The sequence below is a fragment of the Coenobita brevimanus genome, chromosome 104 (assembly GCF_032717465.1).
Source record: "Coenobita brevimanus isolate Jiangsu-jjx chromosome 104, ASM3271746v2, whole genome shotgun sequence".
Classification (NCBI taxonomy): Eukaryota; Metazoa; Arthropoda; class Malacostraca; order Decapoda; family Coenobitidae; genus Coenobita; species Coenobita brevimanus.
The window spans coordinates 6,805,260-6,813,955 of NC_137057.1; the positions used below are offsets into that span (position 1 = coordinate 6,805,260).

The window sequence follows — 8,696 nt, forward strand, 5'->3', positions numbered from 1 at the left end:
ATTACCAGCAAATTTCCGCATTTCATATCCCTATTTTGCTCCCTGCCTGGCACTTCCCCTCACTCATCTCGGGCCAGCCTCTCCGTTGCCCTGGTTGTCCGTCTGTTGTCTGCTCTGCCCGGGACATGACCTGTTGATATTTCCTCCTTTTCTCCCGCTATCCAGGAAACTCTCTTTTCATGTTTAAAGGTTTTCTTAGTTACTTTGTTAAAAACTTTAATATGTCGAACTGTGTCATAGCTAAGAAACAGCCCAGTTAGTTCACTTGGCTGGTCTGCATTTATAGCAGAACTAATTCATATTTTTTCTTGATTTTTACTTTAAGCATATTGTAAAAAGTCTTCATCTTCAAAGTCACATGTATCTTTAACGAGATCATTGGTGCGATCGTCCTCACCTCCTGCTATATACATATACATTCCTCATAAAAGTTTTTTTTTTTTTTTTTCAGTTCTATTGTTGCGATTTGGTTATTCCACTATTTCCATATCCTGCATTAGCTCTTCAGTCACAATATTACTCTTATACAGTTTATAATAAAAATATTCTGTTTAATTAACATTTATTTATTTATTATTCTCCAGTAATATCTTTCAGAGGAGACATTTGGTTTCTTCCCAACCCAAGCTTCCCCCTGGTTTCTTTCGACTTACACAATTCCTTGATGTTTATTCAACCCTGCTCATATTATCCTTTCGGACATCTTCGTTTTCCTTTTGTTATTAATTTTTTGCTCAGTTGCTTTTCCATTCCTCGTTAATAGCCAATGTTTGAACAGATGAATTCCAGTCACTTTTATTTACAGTTGCATTCAGTTTTTGGAAATTAGCCTTCTTGTACTCGACCACTTTCCCCCAACTACTGCAACATGGTCTTTATTGAGTTTAAGTGTAATATTGCTATACAGTGGCCATTTACTAAATTCTTCTGACGAGAGAGAGAGAGAGAGAGAGAGAGAGAGAGAGAGAGAGAGAGAGAGAGAGAGAGAGAGAGCATCTACAGTTTACCGCCTCATAATTCGTCTCACTTTAAGTCACCTGACACCATCAGTTTTTTCTTAATTGACCAAATTTGTAAGTTTTCGTTTCCAAATTAGCATAAGTATTTATTAAGCTCATTAGAGCAATAATTTCTGCTGGCGTTTATCGTGTGCCTCTTGAAGGAAGGACACTTGTATAAGTATACAGGAGTAGATCCTTTCAAATTGGTGTTAAAGCATACTTCTATACTCATCACACACACACACACACACACACACACACAGAAACTTACACACATACAGTTTACATACTGTATAATATATATATATATATATATATATATATATATATATATATATATATATATATATATATATATATATATATATATATATATATGCATCTATAGCGGCAGCCTTAGTCAGTCCACTGCAGCGCAAAGATCTCTCTCATCATTTTCCATCACGTCCTACAGTATTGCTTATTAGCCTGTTTCATAGAATAGCAGCAAATTTCCGATTACCAGCGAATTTCCGCATTTCATATCTTCGTTTTTCTCTTTGTCTGGCTCTTCCCTTCAATCATCTCAGGCCTGCCTCTCCGTTGCCTAAGTTGTCCGTCTGTTGTCTGATCTACCTGCGACATGACCTGTTTATAATACATACTCTTTTCCCTGCTATCCAGGAAACGCTATTTTCATGTTTACAAAGTAGGTTTTCTTACATACTTTAAAATTTTAATATGGTCAACTGTCGCTTAGCTTCGAAACAGTCCAATTGTTCATTGGCTGATCTGTGGTGGCACCCCGTCTAGGTAAACTCTTTTGTCTATGTCAGACTTGTGCCGTATCTTCTTCCTGGAAGTTTGCTTTCATTCAGCCTCTTGCGAAAAGGGATGGTCGTTCCTAACCCACTCAGTATCGCCCAATTGCCTCAGTATGTTGTTTTTGTAAAGTGTTTGAGGGTATGTTTAACTAGAAGATTCTGAAGCATTGTCCTCTCATAAACTCTTTTCTTCTAGGGATGCTCCACCTTGCCTTATGATTTTTAGCCATCCTCCTTTTGGGACTTTGGAGAAACTTTTGTCATTGCACGTGTCATAGTCAAAGCTATCGACCGACTTTGGCAAAAATTGATGGTTTCCAAAGCGCGCTTTTATGGTTTCTTTCCTGTCTGTGCCTTCATCCCAAGCTTCCCTTGTGGTCGTTCTGTAGCTGGTATTGTAGACTATGTTCGTCTTCTAAAACTATCGATAGTGGTGCTCCTTAGTGCTCTGTACTCTCACCGGCTCTCTCCCTTCTATTCATAATTGATTTTCTGAACTGCATTTTTATCCCTGTCCACTCTCACTCAGATGGCTCCATCCTTCACTTTCCTAAATGCTTGTTTCGGTGTCCGTTTCCTCATTTCTTTAAGTCATGATGTGATGAAGCTGTGGTTCACTACTTTCTGACCTGGCTATCATTTTTGATTCCATATATAAATAAATTAATTAATTAATTAATCTATCTATCTATCTATCTATCAATCTGTCTATCTGTCTGCCTATCTATCTATCTATCTATATACAGTATCTACACCTGTCCCGTTACAATCTTCAACAGGAATATCCCTTAATATTTAGCAATACACAGCTCAATCCTTCATTGTCTCTTTATATCCTTGGGTTTTCTTTCTCTACGAGTCTTGAAAAGATCATACTACCACCCGTGCAAAAATCTTCTTCTAAGGGTTTACATGCACTAAACCGACTCCGTGTTTTCGTTACACTAGACAGTTGTTGACTTTGTATAGGGGTCTTATTCGCCCTTGTGTGGAGTACATCTAGCATGTTAGGCGTTGGAGTCGTTCCCCACATACCGTTCTTGTAAACATGGTTGAATCAAAGGGTTATCCTCTATTACCATCCCCTCTCTCACTGACTCCCTTCAACCTATCCCTTTTCTCTGCAGTGTTGTATCTCTATCTTTGCACCATCGCTGTTTTGGTGTGCTTCTGAAACGTCTACTTGCACCCTTCGTCCATTATCACAAGTCTTAGAACAATTCTGGCAGCACACTCTCATCCCTTCTCTGTCCAGCTGTCTAATGAAAAAGTAAACGATACTCAGTCATTCATGTGTGCAGCATATCAGCTCCGGAACTGCCTTCTTAAGCCTGTATTTTCCTTTGTCTCTGACCCCAGTCATATCTCAGAAGAGGTGGATCTTCAATTTTGCATTGTTGTGATTTGTTTTCCGTGTAAAGAAAAACTTTTGGGATTTTTAGTCTTTGGTTCTTTCTTTCTTGCATGAAAAAGTACGTTTTTCGATTGCTTGTATCTCCTACATTCGTTTGCTCCGTTTTATGGAAGGGTTCTTTTTTCCTCGTTCCACGGGACATCTATCAGTATTTTTCCATGTCTCTCCAAACACTCCTACGTTTGCTGTAGAACGACTTCGTTCGCCTCAATGTGGTAACCTCGCAGCAGCCGACACTGTTGATATTATATGTGGCCGGGTAGTGTCGTCATTGTCAGTTGCTGCGGACTCACCACACTGACTTTCAAAGTCCATGGAGATAAAAACAGGAGAGACGACCGGACTCTTCATGCCGACTGCTCATCCCAAGGTTTCGTTTGCAAAGGCGCCTAGACTGTACAAATTCGTATATTCTTGACACCTCTTGCTCCGGATCAGCGCTGACTACGCCAAAGTCATCTGCTGCATTGGTGCTGAAGATTAAGGACCATGGTTAGGCGGAACTCGTTTTTGTGGTGTAGAAAGAGTCTTGTGCATATGAGGGAAGCCTTCACGTGGTGGTATCGATATACTCGGGCAACTTCGCTAACTGGTTAAACAAACGTCTCTCAACTCCTTGCCTATCCAGTGAAAAGAACCTGGTAGACTGCAAGATAGTGAACTACTAGAAAAAATTTTGAGTCAGTGCCTCGTATGTCTAGTTCAGGCACTTAGTGTCAGGGGAACACTTTTCATGTGATCCGTAGTAAAGAAACTTCCCAGTGTGGTTGCACCTGATTAGTATAGTTCCTTTGATGACTGGAATGCACAGGCTTCAGCACCAAGACAAACCAGTGGTCCCTTGAAGAACTACGATTAAGGGTTACGTTGAGAAGGGAATAATATATATATATTTAATGACTACCGTTCCTTATAGTTCTAGTGGAAATGAAATCATATGATACTTTATATCACTTAAAATGCCTCTATTGAGAACTGGATAAAAAATGATTATGATCTGTGTATTAGTCACGTAATAAAAACAATGTAAGATGCTGCTTTAGATTTATTCACATGCACACTTGTGCACACACACACACACACACACACACACACACACACACACACACACACACACACACACACACACACACACACACACACACACATGCACACAAACACACACACACAGACACACACACACACACACACAAACACACACACACACACACACACACACACACACACACACACACAGTAAGTAAGTAAGTAAATATTTATTGACCACAATATCTAGTTACAAATACAGGATTTCAAGCAACAATAAACCTTAGCATGATAAACAGTACATCAGATATTAGCAAACAATTATGGGCAACAAAACAAGCGAAATATTAAAGGGTTGATCAGTGCATCTATATAGCCTTAATGAAAGATGGAAATCATTACACTTCTGATTAGTAACTTAACTACAATTTGACCAATTACCTTTTTTACGAAAAAAAGAAAAAAATCTCAATGATATATCATGGTTAGAATAAGTGCATACAAAATGAATTAAATACACTTTAAATAACAGGTTATGATAAACATTATTGTACACACTAGCCAAAACAGGAAAGGACCTTATACACTATCTCCTGAATAGGAAACTGAGCATCGTCACCAATGATTTGATTCCAGGAAGTAAAGTTATATCTTGTACGTATGTGCGAGTCAGTGGACACACCTCCAGTACATGCAACTCTGTTTGCACAGCACCACATGGACAGAGCCGCTCTGCTACCGGGAGACGTCCCCGCCCACGCCGATTCCAAAGGCCCGTCTCAATCGCCAGATTATGACTGATTACCCGCAGCCTCCTAAATGCCATTCGGTGTACCTCACTAGTTTTCCCATGACATTTATAGATCTCGTGAACTGTTAAGGTAGGGTTCAACTCATTATAAATTAGCCTTCTAGAAGATGTAGAGTTAAAAATTGATTGCTTTAAAGATTCAATGCCGACTTTAACATCATCAACAGAATTATTAATTAAACTCTTAATGTGTTTACTTGTTGGTGTGTTAGCCGCCATGGTCAGCCTGACGGCGTGCACCCACGAGTCATAGGGCATACCGCGCCTTTCCCCCCACAGTCGTTGGAAAAGCTTCCTCTGCATTGTTAGTACTAAAGATTTCAGTGGCGGGCACCCGAGTTCCACGTAACAAACGTCCGTGCACGCCGTCATACGAGCTCCCAGCAGCTGTTTAATACCCCAATTATACAATTTTTCCATTGGCCTCAAGTTCCCATTGAACCAGGACTCACAGCTATATAGGATGGTTGACATTAAGGCTGTTTCAAACATTTTCTTTTTAACATAAAATGGTATGTCTATATTCTTTTCCAAAAATGACAAAAATTTCAGAATGTAGCACATTTTTGCTTGTGCGTGGGCGGTAATGGCGGACGACAGGGTCCTGTCGCTTGTGAACAGGCAACCCAGATACACATACCTGTCACACCACTGCACGACCATCTCACCAACGCAGAATGGCTCATGATCGCCCACTGACCTGACGCATGGATTGCAAAGAATTTGGTCTTAATATTATTCACAACCATGCCATTATTTGCACAGAACTGATTCAGAAATGTAAGTTTAAGTTCTATTCCGCGTCGCGTCGTCGAGAGAAGAACAGTATCGTCCATAAGGACAAGGAGATGAAGCCACACACACACACACACACACACACACACACACAGAAAATGGCTTTCAAAAATGAAATTGATGAAATAAAGAAGCAGATGCACTTGCTAAAGGAAGAAATAGAAAAACTAGGAAGGGAGGCCAACAAGAAAGACACAACCATCAGTGAACTAACAGTGGAATTCAGTACAGTACACTTAGGAAGAAAATGAGTGAAATAGCAAGTACAGTAGTCAATCACGAGAGTGTTATGGAAGAGTTCAAAAATGATACAGAGACAATTAGGCAAGTAAGCAGTCTGATAGACCAAAGCGGTGATATTGAGGAGAAGATAACACAGGTGAATGAAGCTGTGCAAAGCTACAAAAATGATGTGGAAACCACGTATGCTGAAATGGTGAAAGTAAAGAAAGACTTAGAAACAAGGGTGGAGGAAAAAAGCATTAAACAGGAAGTGAAAAGAATAATCCAGAACAACCCAAAGTTAGTCAGAGATTCAGTAGATATAAACAAATCTATAGTAATCACTGGTATAGAAGAGGAAGAAGTAAAAATCAAGATCACAAGAGAGAAAAACGAGATGACAAATGTAATTAGTTTACTGAAAGAAGTATCAGAGGAAATCTGTAGTAAAGACATAGATGAACACAAAAGGTTAGAGATTTTTTTTTTTATGCGATGAAGAAGGAACCAAAGGGCATGAGCCCGCAGTAACAGTTCCCTCCAAGAGAAAAACAAAATACAATAGAGAGCCAAATTCAAGATCCGATCATTTTGAGATGCCTGGACACACTGCGTTTGAAAGACTGGAGATCATAGGCAGCAGGAAATACAGACAGAGGGAGACAGTTCCAGAGCTGACCTGTTGCATAAATGAAAGACTGGGAGTAACGGTTAACTCTTGCATTAGAGAGTTGGACAGAAAAGGGATGAGAGTTTGCTGCCAGACGGGTGCAACTCGCCCGTCGTAGAGGTGGAGGAATGCAAGCAGACAGTTCAGAGGAGCAGTGACCACTAAAGTAGCGATAGAAAAGAGATAAAGATGCAACAGTGCGACGAAAAGACGGAGGTTGAAGGGAGTCAGTAAGAGGAGGAGAGTTAATGAGACGAAAAGACTTAGAAATACGAGAAAAGCAAGACAAGACCTCTTAAGGTGACTTTCCGGAGTGTAAACACTGTGGAGGAAATACTAAGAAATGCAAAGAATCTTATGGAAAAAGAGGAGTTCAAAAATGTATGGATAAAAAGATGCCTAACACAAGAGGAACTGAAATTACTGAAAGAGAAGAGGGAGGAAGCAAAAACAAAAAATGAGGGAAGATCGGAAGAGGAGAAGAACAAATTTTTTTACAAAGTAATAGGATTGCAGGTACGAAAGTGGTACACAAACAGGATGGAATAAAAAGGAGGAAGGTAGTAAAACCATGTCACGACAAGTATATAAACAAGATGATAAAGTTGATGTACTCAAATATGGATGGAGTGGTATCTAACTTACTAGAGATGAATGATTATGTCAGAGAAAATGAACCATCAATAATATGCCTAACTGAAACAAAATTAACACCAAGGATATCCAGTGAAGCCAACGGCCATACCACGTTGAATACACCGCTTCCCGTCCGATCAGCGAAGTTAAGCAACGTTGGGTCTGGTTAGTACTTGGATGGGTGACCGCCTGGGAACACCAGATGCTGTTGGCATCCCTACGTGTCAAGTGGGGTTGGTGGAGGATTAGTGCCCCTCCCTGTAAAACAATTAACTCTAAGCCCTTGGCCACCCCATTTGGGATACATGGCGTCTGGCAATGAATGAATATCCAGTGACATACTAAACTTAGAGGAATACAATATATGGAGAAGAGACAGAAATTTTTAAAAAAGAAGGAGGAATGATAATATTAACTAAGAAAAATCTAAAAGTCAATGAAATAAAACTAGATATACCATCATGAGTAAAACTGATTGCAGTAGGGATCAACACATCTGAAGGGAAAGTAATTGTAGCCAATTTGTACATGCCACCCAGATAAAACACATGGGAAAGAGACGAATATGAGGACCTGGCAGAGAGTACAATTCAGAGTTTAAGATCATTACTCCATAAAATGGAAGAGAAAACGGAATGAATTATACTAACTGGAGATTTTAATACTAATATAAATTGGAATACTCTAGATATAATTAGCCAAGAAAGCTGTTGGGACCAAAAGCTCCTGGATCTCGTGCAAGAGTTTTTCCTAACGCAACATGTGAGGGAAACCACCAGAAAAAGAAGACTCGATGTACCTTCAGTGCTAGATCTAATTTTACTAGGCAAGAGAATGATATTGACAGTTTAATATATCACCCTCCACTCGGCAAAAGCGATCATGCAGTACTAAATTACAACTTCAGGATAGCATATGACATAGTTAACAGCAATGAAAGTTACAAAAAGATCCTAAACTATAAAAAGGGAAATTATCAAGACCTAAAGAAGTATTTCTTAGAAGTTGATTGGGAAAATGAGCTTAAAGGACAAGATTTAAATGCTGTATATAAAAAATTCTGTGAATTTTATGAAATAGGAGTCCAGAAGTACATCCCACAGCACAAAAAAGCGGATAAGAAAATACAGAAATGGTTCAATACAGAATGTAAAAAATCAAAAGAAAGAAGAGATTTGTTGTGGAATAGATACAGAAGACACAATAGTGAAAGGGCGTATAATAATTACAAAGAGGGAAGAAACGATTATACAAGAATAAGGAGGGAAGCCCAAAAACAGTTGAGGAGGTTATAATAAATAAAAGTAGTGATCAACCA

The 8,696-nt window shown here is 39.3% G+C and overlaps 1 non-coding gene across 1 annotated transcript; it reads left to right on the forward strand.

Moving 5' to 3' along the window:
• The first annotated feature begins 7,473 nt into the window (after positions 1–7,473).
• Positions 7,474–7,592, forward strand: LOC145416131 (5S ribosomal RNA). Its single transcript, XR_013900200.1, has one exon. It is a non-coding gene; the product is annotated as a 5S ribosomal RNA (ribosomal RNA).
• Positions 7,593–8,696: the final 1,104 nt, after the last annotated feature.